General features: G+C 36.5%; 2 long non-coding RNA genes across 2 annotated transcripts; both read right to left on the bottom strand.

The window, feature by feature from the left end:
- Window positions 1–262: 262 nt before the first annotated feature.
- On the bottom strand, window positions 263–3,039 carry LOC133711236 (uncharacterized). Its single transcript, XR_009847064.1, has 4 exons — window positions 2,558–3,039; window positions 2,336–2,470; window positions 1,262–1,350; window positions 263–1,109 (listed from the first exon to the last, which is right to left on the bottom strand). It is a non-coding gene; the product is annotated as an uncharacterized LOC133711236 (long non-coding RNA).
- Window positions 3,040–9,590: 6,551 nt separating this feature from the next.
- Window positions 9,591–10,627, bottom strand: LOC133708750 (uncharacterized). Its single transcript, XR_009846020.1, has 3 exons — window positions 10,351–10,627; window positions 9,910–10,071; window positions 9,591–9,692 (listed from the first exon to the last, which is right to left on the bottom strand). It is a non-coding gene; the product is annotated as an uncharacterized LOC133708750 (long non-coding RNA).
- Window positions 10,628–12,318: the final 1,691 nt, after the last annotated feature.

The raw sequence follows: 12,318 nt of genomic DNA, 5'->3' as shown, positions 1-12,318 counted from the left end.
GCCCTGATTCTGGAAATGATAGAGGCACCCTAGGAATTACCACCATTGCCAAATAAACTTGTGTCCCCATTTGTGCCCGTCGTGGGACCCTCCTAGATAAACCCCTTTGAGCCTACGTTAAGCCTTTTCTTTCATCACCCTTAAAATCTTTAACCTAAGCCTTAGTATAGCTATAACCCTACCCTTTGTTCTAAGAACTTAGTGGAGCTAAATTGAGACTTTACTTGAAGATTTTTGGCGTCAACAATGAAGGATAATGTGGCGACCCGGAGACCGGATTACCACAGCGCCGCCTCCCCAAGGAACCCTACTCCCGCGACACTTGGAGCAAGCAAGTGTTTTGGGCCTAGAATTCCTCAAAGAGACAAGGCCTTTAGGTTGGAAAGCAAGAAATCTATAAGCCCGAAATTCTTGGGCTTGTATAGTGGGCTTGGCTCGTAATCACAAGATTACGAACTAGGCGAATAAGAGGAAAGGAAGGTGGTGTTGAGTTGAGTTTTAGAACCTATGTCAATTTTTAGTTCTTAGCCCCAAGTTTGCATTAAGTTCATTAAATGGTAATTTATGTGAGTCTTCTAGGTCTAGCCCACTAGGACCTAAATTCAAATGGAGGTTCTAACCCTAGGGTTCCACATTGGTGGTAAGCAATCACACACATCATCAACCATACATAATGTTACAAAACTTTAGTGAAATCAAGCAAGCCGAAAGGAAATAAACTTTAAATAGAGTAAAACAAATTGTGTCCTCCAAGGATTATCCTCCGTGCCCAAGCTTCAACAACAACAGCCTGCAAAACAAACTAAAGTAGGGGTTAGGCTCCTACATCCAGTCATTGCCCATGCCCGCCCCCATATCTAAGTTTAAAAACATGAGTTATTGTTTTGAATAAAAGAAGTAGATAAAACCGGTTTGCGCTTCCACGTGATCGTCACCACGTAACTACAATCCCACGGCAATTGATCATCTTTCACACTTCCATCACAACCGTCCATCTAGCCAATCACTTTCCGGAATTCATTAATCACAAGGCTAGAGACAAAGGGGAGATAACAAGGGCATGGTGCACACTGCCCACCACCGGTGGCTCAAGGAGGAACTGACCTCTCCTTATATCCCCATCAATTGCCAACACATCAATTCAATCCACGCAAACCATTTCAAGTTGCAAAAACAGATAATTTCCAAAACATGCAAGAGGCCTCATATAAAACATAGTATATGCAAGAAAAGCATAGATAGAGTTAAAGGCATCCCCTACCTGGAACTCGAGCTTTCTCTTGCAGCACTTGGCCTCAATGCAACCTTGTAGCAACCACCACTTCACAAGATTCCACCACGATGTCAAGCCTAGATCAATAAGCGGCATTAATAACGATAAACTAGGCTAGCTATTCACACGCAATACTCTCCAAAGAGAACCTTTCCTTTAACCTAATTGACTAGCTAATAACCAGACCATTTGGGCACTAAGGGAGAGTTGGTTTTTCAGGAAAAAGTGGCAGAAACACCTTTCAAAGATAAGTTGTCAAAAGCTGGAAACAGAGTATAAGTAAGAACTGTTAAGGGCCAAGGAAAAGTGTTCAAAGCACTTGAGATAAATTCTTGGGAAATTTTTGGAAAGAAGGTGGTTTAGCAACCAAATCAGTGATACTGAAATGGTTATTGAATTTCAAGTGAGACCAAACAAAGAGTAAAGGTTTTAAAGGCTAAAGTAAAACAATGTGCAGATTCTTTCCAGAAATACTAGCTTCTGTACACCTTTTTCAAATATTCATAACTAATTCTAGAAAAATGGTTTTGAGGTGATTCAAAATCCGGAATGTTCATCTATGTGTCGACTATATTTCCCTAGAAGAAACTGACCCCAAATTCTCAACGGTTTAGTTCCAGTTGTGAAATGAATGCAGCTGGGTCAGATTTTACTGGAAACTGAAAAACTGCAGAAACTGGTTCTTTTGTGTAAAGCTCCTTTGGTACCCAAAATGGCTGGTTAAGTAGACTCTAAGACACCTACAAAAAGTATCTAAAGCTTCTAAAGGCTTAAAGTCTCAGTCACCCTTCAATACTATAAGGGGAAGGTCTTGTAGCTCACTAACATGATGTTTTGAAGACATGGTGTTTGGACAACAGTAACACAAATAAACTCTTTGATCAAGCATGATTTCAATGTTCAAAATAACCATGGTTTAGCATACACCCAACACATCAGAAAGAATGAAAGGTTCTAAGCTAAAACAACAAGGTTCCCACCACAATAGTGACAAGTTGTAATCTGCAAGAGTTTGTAACAACAACCAAAAATACATAGTGTTAAGGAAAGGATGATACTCACCAAAAACTAACAAAAAAAAGATGAGCTTCTCTTGAGGATTTCAACAGGAAAGAGAGCTGAAGGAGCTGATTGGATCGAGTCCAGCCACAGGCCAAGAAGTTTGCTCAGTCTCGAACATGCAAAGTGAAACAGAGACTGCTCAATATGTAAATGAGGTGTTTTGAACGTATTGAGTCTAAAATCGAGGAAACAAAGGGGAACTTGATGGTTTAAGAATCTTACCAACTGTTGGTATCAGTCTCAAGCAAGGTGTTGGGGATTCGGGTAGAGCAAGAGAGGAAGTTTAAGCAGAAATCCGGAACAGGCTTGTTCAGGAACAGCTTCCGCTTCGATGGGTGTACAGGTCTCAAATCAATTCCGATGGAGCTGAAATTTGGAGGCTAGATAGAGGAGACATAGGCGAACAACTTTGATGAAGAACGTTTTCTGATCGGAGATCTCGAACTAGGTGTTTCGAGGCTCGTAAACGGACTGATGTGTCCAGGGACGAGAGGAAAGGTGAGAAGAGAAGGGTGAATGACGATTTATGGCCTGGGTTCTCTCTTTTGAAGGTCTGAGATGATGTTCTTGGAGGAGTTGCCCTTTGCATGATGGAAACGTGGAGGGGAAGAGCTGAACGAGGCTCCCTTTTTCTCTGTCCAACTCTGACGTGAACAAGGAAAGAGGAAAAGCTGAGTTTTGCGTGTGAAGGAGAAGGCTCAGCTTTGGGCAGATAAATTTGGGGTAAAAGAATAAGGTGGTAAAAACCCAAAATGATGGGGAAAATAAAAGTAAAATAGGTAAATACAAGAAAACTCAAATTAAAATGTTGACGGTGCCAAATAAGGATCGGGTCTCACAAAACTTATTTTTAGATAGAGAAATGGCAAGCAAGTTTTTTGTCGGAGTTTTGCTCGAGTTTGAAAAACATAAGGAGTAAATAAATTGTGCTTTTGAAAGTCGGTGAGATGCTTGACGAGTAAGTTTCGGGTAAGGCGAGCAGAAATTTCTCCAATTATTAAGAAAGGTAAAATAAGAAAATCGTAAACACACGCACGAGTATATTTCAAAATTATGCAAAGATGTCATTATGAGCTACAACCATGTTGGATCAAGGAAGAGGTTTGGGTCAAAGGTTGACTAACTTATTGGGCTAAGTTCACTAGCATACCCGTCGGTTGGGTGTCCAGAGTAAATTTTGGACTCTAACCTTACACTATTCTTGGGGCCCAAACTATTTCCAAAATTCTTTAGCCAAACAAAGGTCGCGAAAAATTATCCTGTCAAAAAGTGACGTTCGGAAATTCACGGGGTCTACAGATAAGAAGGGGTGAAAGTTCAAGTGTGGGGGTAGACTTATCCATAAAGAAAAAAAATATGAGAAAGCCGAAAAAATGAAAAGAAAAGAAAAATGTCACGGCTCAAAAGAAAGAAAAAAAGAAATATCTATGGATTTTAGTCCCCCATACTTAGTGATTTTGGAGTTTGATTTGAATTGAAGGCCCACTACAGAAAAATTTGGCCTTTGTCCATTTCACTAGAGTTCAAGGGAAGTTTACAATGAAGATTGGGCCCAACATGAAGACATTAGGCCCTTTTATGATCACCTCTAGGGGAAGTGACGTTTTTACAATGCCTTGGTGGAATTTCTTGAGGTCTCTACATTCACATGAGCTCTACTAGGTTTTTAGGACACTTTGATAAATCCTTACCTTTCGTTTCTTTAAACCTTGAGCCTTGGCCCCATTATAACCCTTGAGAAGACCTTCTTGATCCTTAAGATGGGACAGCCCTTGATGTGGAGATGAGTTACAAGAGTTGAACCTATGGTAGTCCATTCGTGCAAGTAGTTGATATCCTTCATGAGATCTTTAAAGAAAATTATACTTGTGTTTTCGTTTCTTGCATTATGTGATATACTTGCTATCTTTCACATATACTTGAGTGTATAAGCTTTTAAGCATTGCCATGATCTGAGAGAAGAAAGAGTGGATATACCTTGTGAGGAATTGAATCAAACTTGTTTGAAGCATACTTAACAGAAACCATCACCATTGTTCCAACCAAGTCCTACTTGTGTACATGTGAATTATGTGTTTTAATTAACTCTCGAATGCCTAAACATTGATTCTTGGTGAAGTGCTAATCTTGGTGTTGTGAAAGTAAGAGATTGCTGAGACAAATAGTTGAAGGGCAATAGAGTCTGTTATGTGTCGAATCTTTAATTTTCGTTGAGTCGTAGTCGTGTCTGTGTTGTGATTTTGCTAAGGGACTAGCAAAAGCTAAGTGTGGGGGAATTTGATAGGAGCATTTTATTGCGACATTTTAAATACATTTCCCTACATTTTTCTGCAGCATTTCCTTGAAAAATCCTTGTTTTGGAAAGTTTCCATTCTTTGATTGGGAAAGTTCCTTATTGTAGAAAGTTTCCATTTTTGTAGTTTTCATTTCTCATTTCTGGCAAGTTTCCATTTTCAGTTTAAGAAAGTTTCTATTTTTCATTTTTAGTAAGTTTCTATTTTTCAAATTAGGTAAGTTTCTATTTTTCATACTAGTTTCTATTTTCAGGACCTCCGATCTAAAAAGTGGAAATGAACGCACGAATGGAAAGAGGAGCCTGCGAACATCAAGACGAACGAATATGAGAGAAAACGGCCCACACATTTGAGCAGAAATGGAAAAAGAAATGTGTTTTGCGTTGGAAGATGAGAAGGCTTGAAGATGAAGCAACGAGGCCCAAGAACTCTATGGATTTTTGGCAAAATGGATCAAGGCCCATCAAAGCCCATGACATTAGGGTTTGTGACGCAAAACCCTAACCCTAAAGATGTTTTGCCGTGAAAACCAAAGGGGAGAGAGAGAAGGTGGCGTGAAAATCAAAAGAAGAATAAAAGATTACACAAGAGATTTTCTAGGGTGAAGTTTATGGAAAGAATTCATTCCTAGAAACCCTAAGCATGTTTTGGCCGAAATATCAAGAAGAAAATCAGAAAATATTCAAGGATTTTCGGCAAGAATATATTAGGGTATCTTCTTGGAGTTTTATGATTGGTTGGATGACACACTAGGGCTTACTTGGCAATTTCTCATTGGTGGAAGCTATGTGGAATTATTAATTTAATTCCTTGGAAGAAAATCAGAAAACTCACGGCTTGGAGGCCAAGACTTGACGTTTCCTATATATACTACACCCTAGACGTCTCAAAAAGACCACTACACAATTCAGAAAATTCTCTCTACGCGCGGAAGCTCTCTCCATTCTCTAGTTCAACTTTTGGCGTTTTCAAGCAAGGAAGGAAGAAGCAAGACTAGGCCGTGAGCATCATCATCCATTCCACCTTGAAGCCGTGCACTTTGAAGCTTGCTTTCAAGTTTCATTCGTTCATCATTCAAGTCATTCATCCATCTCTCCATTCACGGTGTAATTCAACCTTCTTTCTTGTAATCACTTTTGATTCTCCTTGTTTGATTTCGTTGGATGTTGTTCTAGTTAACATTGATGTTTGAACAAGGTTTATAATCTGAAATTTTATGATTGAATAAAGGATTTCGAAATCTATGTTGTGATTCCAAAGTTGCTTATGTGTGATTGTTTGATTGAATTTGCTTTATAGATATCTCTTGTATGTTAATCTTAATTGGTTCGAAACTTTTAGGGTTTATGTATGAGTGTTGCTAGATTTAAGAACATGATTCAACTTTTTGTGTTATGAACTTAAATAAAAAGTAGTAAAGGTTTTGAACAAAAATCGAATTCAATTGAAAAAGAATTGCATTTAGATGAACTTATTCATACTAAGTTGTACACTTGAGTTGATAGCCTTTCTATGTGTTTCTTGCGTTGAATATGTATGATTGACTAGCTTTCTAGAGCTTGATTACATGTTTGATAGGATTAATCTTTGTGCTTTCACTTAGGTTAATTAGCATTGAAAGTAAAATATGGGAAATCGTTTGCTTTCGAATGTTTCACATGATTAACTCCTTTCACATGACTTGGAAGAACAATGTAGGGTTACTTCGAATTTAATCATGAACTTGGTTTTAATCTTTGTTTCTTACATTTCATTCTTGTATTTGTGTTTTTGTTTATATTTAGTTTTAATTCTTATTTTTATTTTTCGAAAAACAAACCAAAAATCTAAAAACCCCCCTAAATTCGTGAATAGTGTTTATATGTGTAAATATTATACTTTGTTTTATTTTAATTGTTTAAATTGTCTTACATTGACAGATGTACCCTCAATCCCCGGAATAGAACGATCCCTACTTGCTTATACTACTAATGATATTTCTAGGGTTAAATTATATACTTGCTTTGAGCGTATCAATTCCTTCACTCTATGTATTTCATATTTGTGTCCCAAAGTCACAGATATAATAACAAATCATAATGGGCATCTCTTCCGAATAATTATAATGAAGCAAAGATTAAGCTGAGAGTTTTGGATATAATATGTTAGTGATTTGATTGTAATATTTTAGTGCTAGGATTTAAGTGTGCCACTGATATTGAAACCATGAAATCATATGAGAAATGCTACAAACTAGAGCCATGCCGCTGGTATTAGAATTTCCAAGCCAGGTTTTGTTACCTATTTTTCATTTGTGGTCTTCTTTTTGTTGGTTTGAAGTAGTAAACTTATTCCAATAGTCATGCATATCTTCTTTCATGTAAACACAAAGACAGTGTTATAAACAATCTTCTTGATGAGAAACCTTAATTTGTTCCAATCGAGTTTTCATGCTTGGCCTTTTTATCATTGATGTCAATTTTTAATGTGTAATTATCTGTATTTGCAGGTGATTGTTTTGAGTGACAAATTTCATTTTTTGCAGTTTAATGTTACTTTAGATATCATTAGTGAATTATCACTGGTTTCCATGAGTATTATATTTTCTTCCACCGATGACTGATAATGTTGTGAGTTTCTGTTTAGGTGAAAGATCCATTATACTTTAAAGTTAGCAACTGATGTATAAGTATGACTGAGGAATGAATTAGAATCCTTCTTATTTGAAATATAAAATGTACGAAGTTGTTTTTACTTGGTTTCCATGATGATTATTATATTATCTAAAGAAATTGATTTATATGGTTATTTCAAATATAGAATATGAGGAGCTATTCTTATTTGGTTTTCATAATGACCAACTATTCTTTTCTGTTGTTATCTTATCAATGTTTTATGAGTTCTTATCTATGTTGTGATTCGCTCATATCCATGTTGAATCAATGACTTCAAATCAGTTTATGCTTGGTGTATTGATGAAGTTAACTATTATGTGCTTTTTTTGCATATCCAGCAAAGTTAAAACGTTTTCATTTTTTATATAAACTTAAAGTAGTTGATTAATTGTTTTCTGAGGTGTATTGGTAGTGATCATTAGAGATTGGCATGGACTAATTGTCATTTTGCTATAATAAGACAATAAATTTGCAATGTAAGTTGCCACTGACAACGGCCAGTAACTTTGGAGTGCCTACCAAGTTTTGGGATTATGCTTTATGAAGCACGCTCTAGTCAAACTTTCTTGCTGCTTTTGTACATTTCAAATTTGGCTTTGTCAATGTTGCCAGTGTCGATTTGAATAGATCGATATTATAATATGAAGAAATAGATCAGTAAGTTTTTGAAACCTTGATTTCTTATATTGCTAATAATATGTCTTGTTGTATCTAAGGTAAGATATTGTATAAGTTATTGTAATTGGTTTTTGGTATGTTTATGTTTTTGTGTTAATTGATTGTTGCACAAGAAAGTATGCATCATGAAGTACAAGTAATATCTGATAGAATTTTTCATATATGTCATGATTAGTTTCATAATCTCATTACCATTCTGTTTTTCTTTTGCAGACCATATGCAAAAAAAGTTTGATCCTAATTTTTTTCTGCCACTCCTTTATCTGTGCTTTCATAGTATCTTCATCCATTGTTTTTCATTCAGGTAAATCAGCTAAAGCTTAGTTAAATGTTTTTTGTATTAAATTCACAATATCTATAGCAGTGGTGATGTTCAATTCTTAACTGTTAGTGTTTGATTATTCAAATTCTGGAAATAATAGAAATGTACATATCCTATATTCAAAGACTTTGTGTACAAGAATGAGCGTCATCCTAAGCAATTGGAAATATTTCCTAGGCATGCTATTTCAGATGGTGAGAATGCATTTGATTGACCAAAAATATAACGCATTTCCTTTCCTAAATGATGAGAACATGTATAAATTCAGTATTTCATTAACCACATCACTACTAGGATAAAGTTCATAGACATCAGTTCACAACTGATGTTAAAAAAAAAAAATCCGATGTCTTAGTGGGTGATGTTAAAGATCTCCAAAACTAAGACATCGGTTCATAACTGATGTCTATTCTGCAACAAGACATCGGTTTAAGGTTCAGAATCGATGTAAAATTCTATGTTGGACATCGGTTCCTTGGTCAATATCGATGTCCATAGTTATGCTAGACATCGGTTCCTGAAGAAGAACGATGTCCAATTATATGTTGGACATCGGTGCCTTGGTCTATATCGATGTCCATATTTATCCTAGACATCGGTTCCTGAAGAAGAACGATGTCCAATTCTATGTTGGACATCGGTTCCTTGGTCAATATCGATGTCCATATTTATCCTAGACATCAGTTCTTGTTTATATATCGATGTTCATAGTAATGCGAGACATTGGTTCCTTGATTTATATCGATGCCCATATTTATCCTAGACATCGATTCTTGTTTATATATTGATGTTCGCAGTAATGCGAGACATCGGTTTTTATTTGTTAACTGATGTTTTTTTCTTTTCATGACATCAGTCTGTGAATTCAAACTGCTGTAAATGTGCATTTCCTGACATTAGTTTCATCATTTTAAAGCTAGAATTTGATACCAGAAAGCTGATTCACAAATAATATGAAATTCAAATGTAATTTAAATATTAGGGAATTGCATTAATTTCTATCCAAAAGTGTTGCACAATAAACCCTTACCTACTTTAAGGCTAGTCTAGAAGATACCACTACTGCAATAACTACATGCGGTATGATTTGTTCACAATTCATCATGATATCACTACATCTACTACAAAAATCATGCCAATGTCATTCACAAATTCACGATTCCCTTGCTTTGATTTGGCAGAAAGCTTCTTAACAGCAATTGCAGTGTCATCTGATAGAAGGCCCTGCATTTATCAAACATAGTTAAATTTCAACCCCTTCGTAATCCAACAAGAAAATTCTGGTTTTAACAATAAACAGAAATTACAACCACCTTCTCCAATCTTATTTGATATGTCAAAGTTTTTTGTGGCAACTTTGATTTGCCTCAAGGTAAATCTGCTGGTTTGCAGGTCCACACCCTTCAAATCTATATTAAGTAAAATTATATGTAAGAAATTATTGTCCATTTTAGACTTATAGCATTCTTATTTCTTAGTATCTTAAGACTAATTTGAGGCCTAAGAGTTGACAAAGTTTCCATAGCTTTAGCCTCAAAAAATATATTAGCAGCATCAAATATTTTAAACTTCACTATATATATGTTAAGGAATGAGAGTAATATACACGAAAAGATGTGCAAATACCTTGTTCTAAAGTATTTGCTGGTCCTATGAACCCTTTCCACCAGAGAATTCCTAAAACCAGTAATATAATGAAGACTCCTCCCGCCACGATTCCAACCACTGCACCTGCCGATATACCGCTGCTTCCACCTCCTGGCTGGGTTTCTTGAGGGGGTGGAAAGTCTGCCAGAAGAGAATAGCTTTAGCAGAGTAAATGTTATTGATAGGAGTGAATTATTCAACCAGCTAACTAATGTAGAAAGAAATAAATGATGCAACCCTTTACTGGAACTTCTGTACGAGTAGATGCTACGAAACATAAGTTGTTCTGCCAAATCTTTCTTTGGTGCCATTCTTATTCTTACATACTTTCTTGACAAAATGAAAGTTTTACATAGAAACACCAAACTTCAACACATTAGCAGAAGAAGGTCAGAGTGCTTATAGGGTAAAAAGACATACCAGAATCTATAGAGATAGCTGATATAAGAGGACCATAGTCTCCTCTGTAAGGAACACTTGTTGTCCCTTTCCCAGCCCAGAATAAACGGATCTCCAAAGTACCAGAAGTTACGTTAGCAGTGAACTTTTTTGTGACTGCGTTTCCAAAGCCACTGCTGCATCTGCAATATTGAAATTCTTGAACGCTAGTGACCCCTGCAAAGTAGTACAATTACATAACAGTTCATGTTCATTGAGCAGAAAGGGCAGTAAGTAAAGAATACTATTAAACCTCATCTCCACTTCTAGACATTTTGATTCACCAAATTCATATCTCCCTAGAGTCACCGATTCGATTACCGCAATGACACTAAAATTCTAAAAAAAACAAGTACAAATTACAGCAATTTCCAGATCAAGAAGAGAGGGAAAAAAAATCTCTAATTCCACAAAAAGATAAATTACCTTAGTGTCAAGAAAAGCAACACCAGGTAAATGCAGTAAATTAAAACATATAATTTTAATTTCACAATGAATATACACTTGAGATTGCCAAAGAAGCTATTATGTAGGTACCCAGAAAGACCACACAAGATTCATCCAAAAACATCTGCAATCAGTAAGCAGATGATTAGATAAGAGATTACTGTGCATGTCAAGATTCTTACAAACAAGATCGAACCTTTGTGGCTTGTCTAGAACTAAATAATTGCAGCCAGATGCTTACAGTTCAGCAATCACAGATAACAAATACCCATAATTTCAAACTTAAAAACCCAGTTAAAAGATTCAAACTTTATCATGAAAAACATAAACACAAACCATTATCAAATCCCAGAACACTTCACCCTCAAAACCCAGATAAAAAACCAAACTTTCTTCAATTAGAAAGTAGAGATAAAGTTTCTTTAGCTAACCTTCCACATGGGCCTCTCCGTGTTTGAAATCAAAGCAGCTCTATGCTTCTGAAATAGCAATTCTCCACAAACTTGAAGTAGCCAGACACACCATTCAAATATTCTATCCAAATCCTCAATACATATAAACACAATACACAGTCTTATTGAAAAACAAAAAAAAAAAAAAAAACCTCTGAGCTTCTACAACCAGATTAATCATACAACAAAAACAGTAGGCAGATATGAGCAAATCAAAGAAACCCCATCAAAACTATCAACCCAAATTAAACATGGAAGCTGTTAACATCTATCTATATAACTATTTCAAATAACAGACCCATATCAATTTCATGCTAAATTAAAAGTCGGAAATTAATCGATACCCATCAAAAGTCCTCTTTGAAAATTCAGGAGCCTCAAAATTGTCTACTGATTCGTTAGAAACATCTCAAATTAGCATCCAAACTAAGTCTAAAAGAAGATAAATCTTAAAAGAAGACCAACCTGTATTTCTGTCAAAGCCTCAATGCGGGTCTTCAGCTCGGGTGATTCCAATTTGTTAGAATGCAATCCAGCCAACGTCTGAAGCATATGCACACAAAAGAAAAACACCATTAAACATTTTCAACAAGAACATCCAACCCGATAAAACTTAATCGACAAATTGGGAAACATAACGAAACCCAGAAACTACATAGAATCAAAATTAAAGAAAATCAAACTCCTTTCCATAGAGAGAGATGGAGGAGAGAGAAACTGGATCTGGAAGACTCTTTCCTCCGTCATTGATCTCCGACCACCAAGGTGGACTCACCGTAGCCACCATCTTCTTCGCCTTCCTCCGACCAGTCAACGGCAGACTGCACGTCCTCCGGCCACGACTAGAAGCAAGGTCACATAGTTCCGTTCAGTCCACCTTCGAGATGAGCCCCAAAGAAAATGGGTCAGTGGGTGGGGGGAGGGGGGGATGGAGAGAGAGAGAGAGAGGGTTTCGGGGAAGAGAGAGGACGGGGCGATGGGGGAAGAGAGAGAGAGAGAAGGGGTTTCGGGGAAGAGAGAGGACGGGGTGATGGGAGAAGAGAGAGAGAGA

This window comes from Rosa rugosa, chromosome 5, assembly GCF_958449725.1.
Source record: "Rosa rugosa chromosome 5, drRosRugo1.1, whole genome shotgun sequence".
Taxonomy (NCBI): Eukaryota; Viridiplantae; Streptophyta; class Magnoliopsida; order Rosales; family Rosaceae; genus Rosa; species Rosa rugosa.
The sequence above is the reverse complement of the archived record's forward strand: the minus strand, read 5'-3'. Positions and strand labels throughout refer to the sequence as shown.